The sequence below is a fragment of the Vanessa atalanta genome, chromosome 3 (genome assembly GCF_905147765.1).
Source record: "Vanessa atalanta chromosome 3, ilVanAtal1.2, whole genome shotgun sequence".
Lineage (NCBI taxonomy): Eukaryota > Metazoa > Arthropoda > Insecta > Lepidoptera > Nymphalidae > Vanessa > Vanessa atalanta.
The window spans coordinates 11,487,140-11,504,572 of NC_061873.1; the positions used below are offsets into that span (position 1 = coordinate 11,487,140).

At 31.7% G+C, this 17,433-nt stretch overlaps 1 non-coding gene across 1 annotated transcript; it reads right to left on the minus strand.

Annotated features, from left to right (window-relative positions):
* Positions 1 to 15,467: 15,467 nt before the first annotated feature.
* Trnah-gug lies at positions 15,468 to 15,539 on the minus strand. The gene has a single exon. It is a non-coding gene; the product is annotated as a tRNA-His (tRNA).
* Between the last annotated feature and the right edge of the window lie 1,894 nt (positions 15,540 to 17,433).

Below are 17,433 nucleotides of genomic sequence, written 5' to 3' on the forward strand. Positions count from 1 at the left end.
CTTGTTATCTCGACTTATCTGGAGTTAAGTTTAATTGCAACGACGGCTCCATCTGGGATTAAGTGTAAGTAAAGTTCAATTTGCGGAGCTCCCGATAAATCCTCTGAATGGAGTTCAGTTTGTTTCTTTTTGAACAGATCTTTAAACGATTTAAACTTCGTAAATAGAGGATTATTGAATAATATAATTGATTCAACCAATTATGTATTTTTCTATATAAAATTATCCTTATTATTAATATTAATAAATAATAATAAAAAATCAGTACATTTTAGGTAAACATTTTTATTTATGTGACTCTACTTTATTATTACAGGTAAGTACCACCCATTCATCGGATATTCTACCGCCAAACAACAATACTTAGTATTCAGTATGTTCATAGTTGATGGGTGAGTAAGCCAGTGTAACTACAGACACAAGGGACATAACATCTTACCTCCCAAGGTGACCACTTACCATCAGGTAGACCAACTGCAAAAAAGAAGAATGTGTGCGTATATACTTTATATGGCAAAAAATCCTCAACTAAACCCAATAGTCAGTAAATTATACAGCGTGGTTGTTTGGACAGTCTTCTGATAACGTTTTCCTCCACAACGGCTGCCTTTCCTGGCTCGTCTGAAATTTCTATCCTGTATACGCTTTTGTTAGAAAAAATTCCACCAACATTTTTCGTTTAGTAAAGGCTGGACGACGGATTGTATTTTATAGTTGATATTTGTGAAATAATTAATGGATTAGTTCACGATTGTATGTAATGGTAAGATGTAAATCTTGTAAAGATTTTAGTAGATTTTTTTATGTTAAAGGTAAGGCAAATGTACGACTGGATGCTGAGTGGTTATCACAGCTCATAGACGTTAGTACATGTTGTGTTTAAGAAATATTAACCATCCCTACATTGCCAATGCGTCACCAACCTTGGCGACTGAGATGTCCCTTGTGCCTTTAGTTACACTGCCTCACTGACTCTAACGGAACATTGTATCTAACACTATACAAAAACTAGGTTTGCATGTAGTTCTATCAAGTACAATGGGTAGGGGTTTGGGTAATTCCTTCAAAGAGAAACAGCAAACATCAAGAACCTTTTGGGTTTTCTTGATTTATTTTTTATTTGACGATACACCGGCCAATGATCTTGGAATTATTTTGTCATTTAATAGTCGGTCCGTTTGTTTGTTCTTAATATGTTCTGTATATATATACAATTGTGTTAAGTATATAACATATATATTTCATAAACAAGCAATAAAAAACATGTTTGCGTCTGTCAAGGGCCCATAAGAGTTATTACATGAGCGATTCTTTTGTTGGGATTTCAGAAGTGGTCATGTTACTTTGTGTTAGTGGAAACGCGTTCCGCGAATAATACTTGCACCAAAATTTTACGGAAAATTTACGGTTAACAAATCTTTTTTTCTTCATTTTCAATTGTATCTCTACAGGCTTGTTGTTCGTGGCATTTTGTTAGCTTGAGATTTTGTTTTTGCTTCATCTCGCTTCGCTTTGATGCAATTTTTAGTTCAAATACAATGTATCTACGTCATTATATATTATTACTTCTAATGTTATACTTACTTTTTAATACAAATATTAATAATTTTTTTTTTGTTATTACATATTAAATACATTTTGTGTCTTTGTATTAAAGAATACTTTTTTTATATTTCATTCATAAAACTATTTATAACCACGAATTTATAAATATATTTTTTTTCGAGAAAAAAAAAATGTATCCGTCTAATTGATCATGGATGACTGTCGTCAGTCGCGGTTAAACTAAATTGAAAGCAACATTTTGACAAGTAATTAATCGTGGCCTTTTTTTGCTGGCCTGGTGATAGTTAAACGACCGATCAATCTCTTTCGTGTCTTCTCCATACTACGAAACAATCTGTACTCTCATAGAACAAATTTGGTATCACTTTTTTTTTTTAATTTAATTTGAAAGGCAAACGATCAATGATGGACGATGAATGGTAAGCTTAGTAGGCATTGAAAAAATCTAATACGATATCAATCGTTAAGATCAGGACTCGCTCTTTAAATTAAAACTCAGAAATAGAAAGTTATATTGCCTAACCTAACCTAACTTAATATTGGTACCCTAGGACAGTAAGCAATAAAGCAATCGTATGCCACTCAAAAGTTGCTGACGTCATAAACTTTTTTTTTCCTTTATGTAATAAGTAAGTAAGCGTATAGGCAAACGGTCACCACCGCCCATAGACATCGGTGCTGTTAAACTTAAATAAGCTAACACTGAATAATGTCGGATAATAATATTTAATTTTGAAAGCAACTAAAGTATCCCGTGCTGCCGATCTCTTCGCGTTTGTGTCATAGCCATCCCGTAGGATCGGAAAGTGGGAAAATAGAGTGCATTTGTATTTTATGAAACACAAATAGCACTATAATACGTTTTGCACATTTGGCTTTGCCCTTGAGAATCGTTGTGGCCTGAATTTCTTCAGAGCTTAACTTTAATACAAATTTAAATTCACCCGTCTTTAACTAATAATTTACTTGCTCCTCATATACTTTATTCAAAACTAGTGTTCGCCCGCGTGTTTGGTCATAATTTATAAGTATAAAAAACTATCTCCTTCGTCGAGGTTCAAACTTTATACCGAATTTCATCAACTTTGGTTCAGTGGTTTAGCCGTGAAACAGATAGACGAATAGTTACTTTCGCATTTATAATATTAGTATAGATACTCTATAAAACCTCTTTCATTAATAGAAACTACTATTGTTTATTTAGTATATTTCCATTATCTCATATACGATACGTTCTTTATATCAATATAAATAGTTGGCGCGTAAAATTCTAAACGTCGTGACCGATTAAGGTCATATTCACGCGATACAAGCAACAACAAGCTTTTATAGCTAAGCTGGCGACCAATTTTTTGTAATGTATACGTTTTTACAACAGGATCCCAGAAAACGTTCAAAATTATTCAATTATAAAATTTAAAAGAATCGTTAAAGAGCGTTTGTGTGCTAAAGGATATTACAACACTAATGACTTTCTAGTTGACTGCACACCTTGGGAATGAAATGATCGCCTCCAGGCTGTTTCAAATAACTAAAATATAATTATCATTGTACATGGAAAATGGTTAAAAAAAATAAAAAAAAATATATCCCGCTGAGTTTCTTTCGCCGGTTCTTCTCAGGTCTGAGGTGTTAAATTCCGAACCGGTGGTAGATTTTTGACAATCAATAAGCAAGTGTAAACACTTTTATATTGAATAAAGATTTTTGACTAATTTATTAATAAATTCTATACTTGTATATAATTTATCACTAATGTCTAATATGAAAATGAAGAGTTTGTTTGTATTAACGCACTAATTTTAGGAACTACTGGTACGTTTAAAAAAATATTTCAGTGTTAGATAGCCCGTTTATCGAGGAAGGCCACCACTACGTGCAAAAGGAACGGAATATCAATGAAAAATGTTTGCGCAAACGGGGGCAAATTATGCTTTTTGAGAGCTTTGAACGGTTAGTTTCGCAAAAATCATGTATGACAGAATTTGTAATAATAATAAAACCGAGCGAAATTGCGACGAACAGCTAGTTAAGTAATAAATATATACCAATAGATGTTTCACTGAACTAAAAGTTTCTTATCGATATGGACGAAGCGAAGTTTAACATGAGTCGTAATTTCTTCCTAATCTTGCAGAATTCTACGCGCTATTTTTTTAACCAAAAATTTTATTTATACTACTTTTTTTCATAGCATGTGAATTAATTAACTTCTAGCTCAGACGTTAGTTGACCTTTAGTTGATATAAAGATGTTTTTAGTCATTTCAACTCTGGGTCGTTTTTTACTATTTTTATAAGAAGAATGACGGGTAAACACCTTATGGTAAGTGGTCACTATCGCCCTTGAATGGGTACCTACCCAGACATAAGTTTCATTTTCTGTCTGTTAACTAGTAACTTTTAATCCTTATATATCAATTAAATTAAATATTAAATATAATGGAAAAATGATATTCCGAATTTCAAGAATTTCTGCAAAATTCGCTATCTCTTAAAGTCACGATATCTGCTCATCAATTAATCTTAGTGATGTATATACATCGTTGAATTTAAAATACAATCTCAATATGTGGTTTGAAAAGTACGGAACGTTGCTCATATGTATATACCCTAAAAAAATCGTTATACGTTTATAAAAATAAATCGTTTACCGCTTCTTTCTATGTACCGACGAAATTCAATTTTCTCAACTACTTCGTTCCTACACCAGACTAAATTGTTTTTTTAAATGACATGTCATTTTTTGTGTTATTTTTGAAAGGTTCTGACACAAAAATTTTAAGTAAATTCATATTTACATCAGCTGAGTGAACATAGGATGGATGGAAGACAGTCGGTCGATGTCTCTTGATGTTCGCCATCAACACTAACAGCCTGTAAATTTCCCACTGCTGGGCTAAGGCCTCCTCTCCCTTTGAGAAGAAGGTTTGGAGCATATTACCATTGCTGCACTGCGGGTTGTTGGATACACATGTGGCAGAATTTCGTAGAAATAAGACACTTGCAGGTTTCCTCACGATGTTTTCCTTCTTCCCCAAGCACGAGATGAATTATAAACACAAATTAAGCACATGGAAATTTAGTGGCGATACTCGCCAAACGTCACTCTAATCTACTAGTGTGCATGTACTTAGTAGCCGACCGTTGGCTACTATTTTTTTCGACGAGTTCTCAGATTTGACAGTCCATCTAGACATAAATAAAATCAAAGGATTGAGTCCATTTTTTTTTATTTTTTTTTTTATTGGTGATTTGTCTGCAATGTGCGCTCATGTAAATTTACTTTGCATTCTTTCTAATACATAAACCAATTTTTAATGTAATACAATATCGTTATTAATAAAAAAAAAAACGTGGAATTCTAAAAAATATACCGCAATCATTGTACAACATTACATTCGTATGAAAATAAATAAAAGTATCTCGTAATGTTTCTTTTTCTCGCAATAAAACAAACTTTATCCATTAATACTGGAACCAGCTGGGCCACGATTCATGAGAGTGAGTGTAGAGGCTGTAGCTATAGTTGCCTCTTACTTTATATGTATTGCAAATATTACGTGTTTACCCCCATTTATCCCACTACTGGTCAAAGGCTTTATGAAATAATTTAATTAGAAAATTGTATCCTATTACTCAGTATTGTTGTGTTCTGGTTTAAAGCATGAGCCAGTTTATCAGGCATTAGGGACTATGGTTATGTGAAAAATTATTAAAATTTTAATCGGCGCCAATATGGCAATGGTGATCACTTACCATCAGGTGGATAATTAGGCAAATATATATACTTTTATATTTGCCTAATTATCCACCTGATGGTATGATATTTATATACTTATACTCATTTTTTATTATCTTCGGATAAACAGATTTTTTTTTTAATTTTCTTTGCAAACGAACCTCGATAGATTAGGTCAGCCGCTCACTGATCAGTTACCAATATTACAATATTATTATTAACTTCGAATTTGAAATTGGAAGTTAGTGAGTTATGTACCTTATTTATATAGGAATTTAATGGTAAGTTTTGGTCCCAGTTACTACTCACTCATCACTTATTTTTATTAGCGTTGTTGTATTAATAATATTAAAAAAAAACCTTCCCTGGGCATCGTGAGGCGTATTCTAAAATACGCCTCACAACTATGTAGAATAAAGCAGTACATACGTCAGTAAATACCTTTAAGGCATATTATACATTATTGTATTATATGTATGTATGTAACGTAAACGTTCTATGTATAACAGGATTATATTGAAGCAATACTCCAAGCTAAAGCACTTTATACGTTATAAATTTCAAGCTCGTAAATTCAAATAATCTCTCAAATATTTACTTAATTTGGTTCTGGATTTGGCTATAACTTGGAAGATCTTAGCAGCTTAGAATCGCCATCAATTCGCTCAAGTTGAAGGTTTGTTGCTAATCAATTTATTTATCTTAGATTCTCGATAACTTGAAATTATAATTTATGGCCAACCAGTCTAAAATTCTACAATACGTAAGATTATTACTAAGTTTTTCAACGTTATGACATATAATGTAACGGAACTATAGAAACCTATAATACAAAAAGGTTACTCAAACAAGCATGAATATAAGAGTATCCGTTTAAATAAACGTAATTAAAACTAGTTTTTTAACGGATTTAATCGCGTCGCGGGCAGTCTGCCCGTGACCACGAACACTGCAAAGTGCTCGAAACGTCGGGATGTTAAAATAAAATAATTAATATACGCGATTAAATCCGTTAAAAAACTAGTTTTATTTCAATGTGTAATAATCGCGAAAATCTAAGACAACATTAAACGTAATTATATTAATAGTTACTACAAGTATTTAATACGGGATATTTACAATGTTTTGTTATTTTTTGGTGTTATCATCGTGTGGTAAAAGTGACAATGGTAGTGGTGATCAGTGTTTACGCAGCAAACGTACGAGAAAGGAGGTAGTCCGATATGGAAACTTCAAATGCCGTCAACATCTACCCGCAAACTTCAGTCTCGTGAACAAGACATTCGTAGATAATGTAGAAATATCGAACTCCACCAAATAAAAATTAAAAACATGGTAAATATCCCGTATTGAATAATTATAGTAATAAAAATAACTATGTTAATTTAAAATCTTATATTAATAATTATTATAGAAAACCCATAAATAAAAAGTATCCTGCATCGCCGAACACGAGAGCAATTAAATATTATCACAAATACAAATTAAGCGGTGCTTGGTGATTGAATCCGCAATCTTCAATTAAAATCTGACTAGTTTTAACCACTGAGCTATCGCGTCATTCATAAGAACTTTGTTTTATTATTCAACAATCTTCAAATAAACAAGAAAAGCTAATCTTCGATGTAAAACTTTTCTTTTAACTAGAGCAATAAAAATATGCTGAAAACATCTTTAAGAAAATTCAAAGATCTGTTACGACCGGTTGGCAATAGTATTTTTTGTAACAAGTGTTAAAGAGGTAAGAGGTCTTAGTATACTGGATGATAATATTCAAGTATGGTTCCCGCTTGTTATGGGAAAACTTTATTCATCGTCCTCTCATTATGAAGTGATAATAAAGCTCGACGCGCTGATGTTATCCAGGTTACATTCACCCGATAGCTTGGAAAAATATGAGGCCATTAAAACAACAGAACATAAGTTCTTTAGCACTCTCAACTGTCCTCTTAGTTCACTCCTGTAACAACATTTTATTTAACAAACAAATTGTCATTTGTTTTATTTAAAAATAAATTAGTATTGCTGAACTTAATTTGTCTGTTTTTTAACAAGCGAGTTGCAATGCAACATAACGTCACTAATTCAAGAGATGGTCGACGATTTTTTCTCAGTATATATTGTTATATTAAAATTGTTTAAAAATTTGTTTTTAATTATCGTTTATTGACACGGAACAGTAGAAAAGCTTTTGTCAAAAGTATTTTAAAAGATATTTTTTTTAAGGATATAACTTCGCTTTTTATACCATTACTTTTTAACAGTTTCCTGTTGTTTAAGAATAAAACGAAGTGTTTTATTTTTTTCCTTTTACAACAGGCGTACCAAGAATCAATTAATATTGCAGGAACCTCGTTAACGGCTTCATTGAGATGCTGAAACGATAAATTATTTTCTATGAATTTTCCGAATTTTTCCTCGTAGACGTTTTATGTTTGTCGGAAATATTTCAGTAATGTTTATCCGTCACGTCATCTAAGTACGTTTTGTGCATATTTATAGAAACTCCCTCGTGACCATGGCGATTCAACTGTGTCAACGTCGACGATAAAAAAAGATATGATCGAGATTTAATAAAAGTACTATATAAGAATGTATACTTATATTATATAGATGCATATATTATATATATCTTTCGCAGACGCCATCTATTGCTTTGATTGACTCAATAGAAGGACAATATCTATAAATTTAGTACGCGGGAGTTAAGTAGATGTAGCGGCAGCGACGGGATTAGCGTCGGTCACGGGTTGACAGCCGTCATAGGAAAATAAATGAATTCAACTTATAAAAAAAATATTATTTGAATTATTACAATGTATCGTCAATCTAATTGTAAATCTGATAACGATGGTCCTCATTTAACTTCGTTATATATATACATATATTATATTTAGAACTAGCAAATCGCTGCGGGTGGACCTGTCTTTGTTCATATTCACATGAATATGGAATATGAAAAAAGACAGGTAACATAATTCAATGGAAAGTAAGAAAAGCTTAAGCGCCAAAATGATACTTTTGGGAATTAAGATTTAAAGTCAACACTTTAAACATTATTTTCAAATAGCATAAAAAATCACATATATACCAAGTGGCATAAAGTTCGGTTGAGCAGTATAATATGACAACTTCCCTATTAAAAAATATGTACTAATTTTCACGGCAATAAAGTCAAAGTCAAAAATCTTTATTCAATATAGAAGTGTTTACACTTGCTTATTGATTGTCAAAAAACTACCACCTGTTCGAAATTTAGCACCTCGGACCTGAGAAGAACCGGCGAAAGAAACTCAGCGGGATATATATATATATTTTTTTTTAACCATTTTCCATGTACAATTTTAGTTATTTGAAACAGCCTGGAGGCGATCATTTCATTCCCAAAATCAAACGATCTCATAAATCTATTCATTTCAAACATATTAAAATCCATTTTATATACGAATCTGGTCATTTATTAAAAAACTAATGCGTTATACGGTAACATTATTTTAAAAGACATTAAAACATTCAACTGATACGATTTCATAAATGTATTTTTCCGTTATAAGAATGCAATCAATGCTTTGCTCGTTTCTCGACGGGACCGAGCCGCAGTGTCATGTCATGGAAATTGGAAAAGCATGTTAGATTGGAGCTTAGTCAAAGTGACACGAAATACAAACGATCTTTTAGAGTAGATTGGAAAAGATAGAAATAAAAGCAGTATTTTTTTTTTTTAATGAATTTTCTCATATATTTCTTTAATATGTCAAATCAAGTCAAATCGAATGATGATTCTACTAACTACCGGTTGTTCTCAGTAGAATATGCTTTGGATAAAGAATATTTTGAATATAATTTGTTTTTTTTTTTATTTTTTAATAAAATTAATTTTGTTGATGCTTCTTAATCTATTGTTAAATAGGACCATTCGTATATCGTTAAATCTGGCTTTGAAGTTGTCTTTTTAAAATAGTGTTTTGCAGCGTCCGCTTGGAAATGAGCGGTTTTACAATTTAATCTTCGTATATATACAATCGGAGATACAATAAACGTTGTTCCAAAAATCATATAACATAAACGTACAATATAATCATTATGTATGTATGTATGTTATGACAGTGATAGTATTTTAATACACACTATCATAGCTACTCGTATAAACGCAAACGAAATTAACCTCTTCATAATCATACTGATTTAATATATATTAACTTTTATTCCTATAATAATCAATTAGAAATGTATGATAAAGTAGAGATCTATAGATCAGTCTAGATGGCCTCCTAATGTCTAGTGTACCTAGGCTACCTACAACATAGATCACGTGTATACTAATTGATGAGAACGGTTTTGATCCCAAGTAAGTACCAATGAATTTTCAAGTGTGCAGCGTTGAAGAATAACTTCGCGAGGTAGTGCGTTGATGCATAGAATAAGCTCCAAACGTCATCTTAATAATAAGTCCCTTGTTCAACGATGAGACATTGATTGGCCACTTCTTTTGTTTTCAAAAAACTAATATGTTCTTAATTTAAACCGTGTTATAGCGCAGTGTTCGACTAAAAATCAAGGTTTGCCACCAAAATTGAGATGCGATCTCTTATCATGCAAATCACAACAAGTTTGAAATTGGTATGCGACGAAAGGCGCTTTAAAACGCAAAATCCCATCCTTTGTTACCACGATACCGACGATATACCGTTAAATTTATCGTCGTGCCAAAATTAATACATAGTTTTCTTAAAGGATTTCCATATATAACGTCTTGAAAATTTAAATATCAAAAGATACCATTTTAAATTTAAAACCTAATATGAATTTCCTTCGTGTTAGTTCTCCCTTTAAGGGATAAAAGAGTGATGAGAAATTTTTCTACCTTCTTTAGAAATGTATGCGGGCACAATAAAATAAATTGTACATACTTGTATGTAACATACGGATATAAACGATCTGCATTGGACCAGCTTGGAATAAACTTTAAAACTTTCTCATCGTAAGTCCTTAGCCCAACAGTGGACAGTAAGTGGCTCCTTTTTATATATGTATAGGTATTTATGTAATGTATGGATGATATAGGTGGACGAGCAAATGGGCCATCTGATGGATTGAGGTCTGCATTACCAAATATTAAATATTCCTTGAATCGCCTTGGGAACTAAAATATTATGTCCATTGACCATACTAGTATTATACTGCCTCACTCACCTTTCTAACCGGGACAAAACTTGCCGTTTGTCGAAAGAATATCTGATGAGTGGGTGGAACCTAGTCAAAAGGGCTTCTACACCTTAGTAAATATTGTTACAAAAGATTTAAGTTTCCCATAAGAAGATTACGATTTCCATCACCGTAGAGCGCTCGCGTCAATATCACGCGGAAAATAAATCTATCAATTCTCGACAAATGATAACATAAACAGAACTTACTAGAGTTATTTTTATTATACGTAAAAATTCGGCAAACCCTCGTTATGATTTCATAAAAAACTTTTCGATATGACTTCCGCGCCACCTATGATAATTTCGTATGGAGATTTGTACAGGGATATTTCACGTAAAATGTCCATATAAGTATTCCTGTCATAGTTGAGATCAAAATTTTAAATTTACAAAAAAAAAATCGTGCCTATTTTTTTACTTTTCGATAGACCAAGACTTGCTCATTAGCACTGAAGCGACCATCTTTCTTAAAAACAGGCTAAGTTCAAAGGTGCCATGAATAAAGACGCACCTTCATACTTCGATGGGTCCTTTGTCTGATTTGGATTTTTAAGAAAAAAATAAATGAACCTTAGAGCCGTTATTGCGTAGAACATAAGGCTTATAATATAATATATGTATATAGTATTAATATGTGCTTTCTAGAATGTTTTCAAGTAGATTTTTACGTTATTTTTTTTTTTATAATTAGACATTTATTAAAAACATACTCCGTGTTCAGGCACATGTAATACGTTGTAAACGATATATCTTTTTAGTTTCTTCTTAAAAGAAACTATCTGAGTCCATAAATATTATATAACAACTTTATTCGAAAAAAAACTATGTAAGTAATTGAACAAAAATAAACTGACATAATTCTTGATTTACAGATCTTACATTGGTTTAATCTATATTTAACGAGACCGAGGACATTTCAGTGACCAATTAAGACAAAATTACGAATGTTTTAGACTAATAATGGAAAAAAAATCGCAAATGGCATATATGTAGGTCTAATGTCTCTAGAAAACTTAAGGAATCTAGTTTTGCCCTATTCCTGGCTCGGGTTATAGTTTTATGATTAAACCTTCCTTACTTAATATAAAAGGTACCCAAAAAAAAAAAAATCTGGACATCCCGAACTTTATAATTGAACGCTACTATTTGTTAAAGTGAGAATATTTTATTCTAAAAATATTAAGATAATATTGTACATCAAATTCTCATACATCCTTCACGGTAAATTTTCACGCGAACGTACGTTCAATCTTTTTTATTCAAATTTTATGGGAACAGCGTTAATGAAAGGAGGATTATACACAATAAAAAGGCTATTACTCAAATTATTTTCATTATAATTGATGAGGTTATTAATTTTATAAAACAATATATCAATTATTTCAAAAGAATCGATTAAATATTGTCACTTTATTGTCTATTGCGTTGGTTGCAGAATTTAAGCCGTCATGTGCAGGTTAACTTACGACGTGTTCCTTCAACGTGAAGCTTAGTACATCGTTTGTACTTATACTACATAATATTATACACAAACGTTCCGTGAACATGCAAGGAGTTTAAGACTGTACACAGCTAGCCGTCCCCTCTTTACTTTCTTCTTTAGAGGCTTACTGATTTATATTTACATTAATTTTTAAATTCACTCAAGTATACTTGATCACAGTGATCCATCCACCCGTACACTAATAACATCATTCCCCCATACCAATGTATTTTTTATGTTTAGTCAAATAAATTTTTATATCTCTGAAAGAGTTTATCAACGCCGTGAAGTTTAAACGGTTTATTTATAGACAGAAAATGATTAAATTTTATTATTATATTTATTTTGTTAAAGATTCCATACCGTGCCGAGCCAAAATGGCCTTGTGGTTAGAAAGCGTGCATTTTAAACGATGGTTGCGAATTGAAATACCGGCACCACTTAATTTTCATGTACTTAATTTGTACTAATGATTTAACATCATACAGTGTAATTCTAATTTCAATAAGATTATGAGAGAGAGAGGTCTTCACTCAGTAGTAGGACATTTACAGGATGTTTTTATTTTTCATTCTATCAGACATATCATATATCGAACTAAATTTATTGTGATACGGAACATATCCTTATTACAATAAATCTAGTCGTAAAATATCTGTAGAAATTTAAGAGTCTTTCAATAAGTATGTATATCTTCAAAACCTCATTTGTGTTGGTATCCGCTCATCAGATATTCTACCGATAAACTGCAATACGAAGGGTGAGTGAGCCAGTGTAACTACATGCAAAGGAAATAAGATCTTAGTTATATATGTGGTGCATTAGCTATATAAGTAATGATTAATATATCTTACGCCTGTGTATATAGGGGGTGGAGATCAGGTGGAAAATTTTCCCGCCCTACCTACCTAGTACAATAAAACGTATAAAATTTAAATAGTTATTAATGTCTCGCTTAGGCTAGATTATTTTTTTTATATTCACTTCGAAAGATTGTATAACTAAAAATAAATTTTTAACGACATATTTTGACAGCTTATTTCGTGAGATTGATTATAATATAACGGTATTTACGATTTCACGCTGATATATACAAAGTGATCATGTATCTGTTATGGAAACATGGAAAGCTCTCACGTAAATGTTTTATTCAACTTCGTTGTTCAAATATGTAACATATAAACATACTATATGTATACGCTACGTTCGTTCTGAAAATATACCGAAAGGATAAAACTTTAAGAAAAATGCTATTAGTATTGTAACTATGAATGAAACCTTTTTCAAACATTTCTTCCTAAATAACACGGATTCGCAAGCCAATGTAGACGGTTTTAATCTCAGAACTTTCGGAGTAACCCAGTGACCTGATGACACAACTTAACCTATTCATTAATTTGACGAAGAACTTGCTAGACCCGGTTAATTAAACCGTGAGAATTTCGTGGAATATTCTAGACAAGCGAGTGCTCGATGTGGATTAAATCGTCTCTGTTAATCTTAATTTTCTTATTCATACTAAATCCAAACAAATCTCACATATAATAGCAAGTCGCCACTAATATATATGCATATATATGTATATTTATTTTATATAGCATATACGGAGTTGTTTATAAAACCTTCATAGGACGATTTCACTAACATCAACATTAACAGCCTGTAAATATCCCACTGCTGGGCTAAGGCCTCCTCTCCCTTTGAGGAGAAGGTTTGGAGCATATTCCACCATGCTGATCCAATGCGGGTTGGTGGATACTAACATCATAAGTACCAATATCCTATGACGTTTTAAAAAACTTAATAGATTTTCCAAAACTAAACGTTCAATGTGCTACTTAGAATTTATTGGTATTTAACAAATATCCCGGATAAACTAAACAAACAAGTATATCTTAAAAACTCATCACTATATAAACGCTATTTGGAGAAATTTACATTTAATTTTGAACACTTTATTTCATCGTTACAATTCAAGCGCTGTATAGTATTTCCAGCGCTTATCAGTAAAATTATGGTAATAATAAACGGTAAGCGCTAGAGTAGCTGATTTGATTACAACCAAGAATACATTGAATACCAAACGATCTTGGAAATTATGTTAAAAATATTCTCGAACGAAGTTTCGCTTCTATTGTAAAGTTAATTATATAATGTATCTCTGTACATTCTCTGAACCTTTAACAGTTTAATATTGAACCTTTGACACTTTAAAATGAACTTAGCAACTAGCAACCTTTTAATAGGTACATACATAAACTCAAACTCAAACTCTTTTATGCAATATAGAAGCATTACACTTACTTATTGTTAGTCAAATTAAACAACACCACCGGTTCGGTAAAGAAAACACCCTGACCTGAGAAGAGCCGAACTGCCAAAGAAACTCAGCGGGTCTTTTTTTTTAGTCAATCTAATTAAATACATAGATTATTTTATTTTTATATTATTATACATAGGTACGCTTACCCTATTTGTATTCCATAGTATTGTCAAAATTATGTAATATGATAAATAAAAGACTCACCTAAGAATACTTACACTTTAATGAATAAATGTATTTCGGTAAAAGTTCAATTCGATATTTCTATCAATGAGGAGACTGCCATCAATCTTTTTTATTATCTATTCAAGCAGGGTATAAGACTGTAGTTAGAGAATTAATTTAAATGTATAGCTTTAGTCAGGGCCAGATCTACCATATGGCTTTTTGGGCTTCAGCCCAGGGCCCCGTGGATTCAAGGGGGCCCCAACTATCTATATAACAAAAATCAAAAATAGACGATAATGCGAAAGTATCCATAACTTCATTAAATTAAACAGGTCATATGGTTTCAAGTCTGCGTTCAGATATGCCTTAGGTGGGCGCCGAAGTAGCGTTGGCCCCGGGCCTTCTAATAAAAAGTGTAATTTGTGTATGAATTCACTTTGTATCTCACTTGTTACATATTGACAATCTACTTAATGCGTGTATCATATAATTTTTATAATTATTATAGTCGATGTCGCATATTGCATTCTGCCATTTTTTCATTGACGGTCGTGTTTAACAGTGAGTTTCCAGTTTATCTGTATGTTCTAAGTGTCGTTTTAAGATGATGAGATAAGAGATCGATGAGAATAAGCAGCTAGAAATTCAGAAGTAACTTTATTTCTCATATGAATTATATTAAATCTATTTGACCTTTATGGAAATATATTTTTATCGGGTGAGGAAGGGAGAGGGATAAATGTTGACTGTATTACTGATAACGTTTATGAAAAAAATCATGACGATCAGTTCAGCGGTTGAGATGCGAAAGCGTAACATACAAACGAACTTACTTACGTGTTTATATTTTTAGTTACAGTATAGTATTTTTGTTTTAATAATGTATTTGAATTATTGAAGGTAGTTTCACCATGTTTTGACGATTTTTTAATAAAATTTATATATTAAAAAATATTGCTCCGCCATGACAGCTCAACGCTGCCGTGACCAGGATTCGAACCTGGGTTACTACGGCCACAACGTAGGGTCCTAACCACTAGACGATCACGGCTATCGGAGCGATGATAACTACGACGAAATTCATGTACAGTTAATAAATAAACTTACTTTCACTCGTACGGTTTGCGTAAGAGCCGATGTAATTGCTCCAGATTATATTTTTTGCCTTTACTGCAGCATAAGAGTCCAATGATAATAAAATTAGTGACGGATACGATCGCATCACAGTAGATCTTTTCATTTATTTTAGAATTCTTTGTGTATTTAAACTATTAACAATAATCAAAACTATATAAAACCTCTTTTAATGTAAGAAACAATAATAAGTTATACAATGTTTTTTTTTAAATAGTTTATAGAATATCAAGTGACAAAATTTAGTAGTTTAATTTGACATAGTAATCGCCCGAATATATTCTAATGTGGATGACCTTGGCTATCGTTACAGCCAAGCCATCACCTGGACCTGCTTCAAATTTGAGTAGGAACCGTTGTGTTTCACGTGAATAATAAGTTACATTAAACTGATCAAATTATACTTACTTTAAAAATCAACACGTGCGATACGATACATTGCCTTGATGTTAATAGTATTCTAATATTGTTTATTAAACAACATATAAATTCACATAGACATAATGTTTATCGATGCGAAATATCTATAAGTACGCCTGGAGCTAATACTTGTTGACTTCCAGGCAGTATATATTATATACATATATATTTGTATTTAACTAACATAACTTTGTATTTTAAATGTTGGAAAAGAGTAACTATTGAGTTTATCGCCGGATTTTAGAAGCCTTGAAGTATATACTGATGCATGACTTGACATAGATTTACATATAAGTTTTATTATGTTTATTTAATATAAAGTATGTACCGAATAGTCTTAGGCAATTTAAAAAACATTAATATGTAATCATAAATCAAAAGGGAAAAGCTTCTAATACGATTTGAATTGACGTGAAACAAGAAGCGTAGGCAGCCACATAAATTATTTCAAATGTTTTACGATTTCGCTTTTGAAGCTACAAAATTTAATGTTTATTATACATTTGTTTTTATAACTTATTACTTGTAAAGTACAGGACTCGTTAAAACCAAATTAGTCAAAATGAGCTAGCCAGTAGGGATTTAAGAATAATTCTTACAAAATAATTGATCTATACCTACAAACACAGTTATAATATTATTGTTTAATATAGGAAAGCAACAACTGTAGCCCAATTCGATTGATTAATAGCATAAGCTATAAATCCTTATCAAATTAGTCTCACGAATGAAGCGGTTTTTATTTTTAAATTAATTATTTCCTCAATCGTTAGGAGTATAATACATTTTTGCATATAGCGAAATTAAAGTACGATTAAGTTTTTTTTTAATTGTAGTTGGTAGACTGGCAAGTTGGCTACGTGATGGTAAGTAGTCACCGCCACCAATAGATATTAGCATTGTAAGAAATATCTACCATTCTTAACATCGCTAATGCACCACCAATATCGGGAATTTAGATGCTAAATCGCATTTTTATTATATATATATTGGTGCTTGGCGGTAGGATATATGTTGAGTGAGGCTGAGGCGTGAGTTCTTACCCAGACGAGCCGTGCACAAAGCGCTATCACCACGGTATTTAGTAAAGTATCACTTAAGTTCCTATAAAGCCTTCGGAAATGTCATTTATCAATTTCATAGTTCCAGCATCTGACTGTTATTACCGTAAAATGTCCAAATGTTAGATAATTGCACATTAAATAGCTTTGAACTATTCCCATTTAAATGTCTTGTCGTGATATTAAATACCTTTCTATAATTAAATTAAAGTGCTAGAAAGTTTTGTCACATTGTTACAGCACAACAAAACAAGACTACTATATTAAACATTTGACAGTAGCTGTCAATTAAAAAAAATACTCTATACTATGGCCAGTAGTCTCTACAGC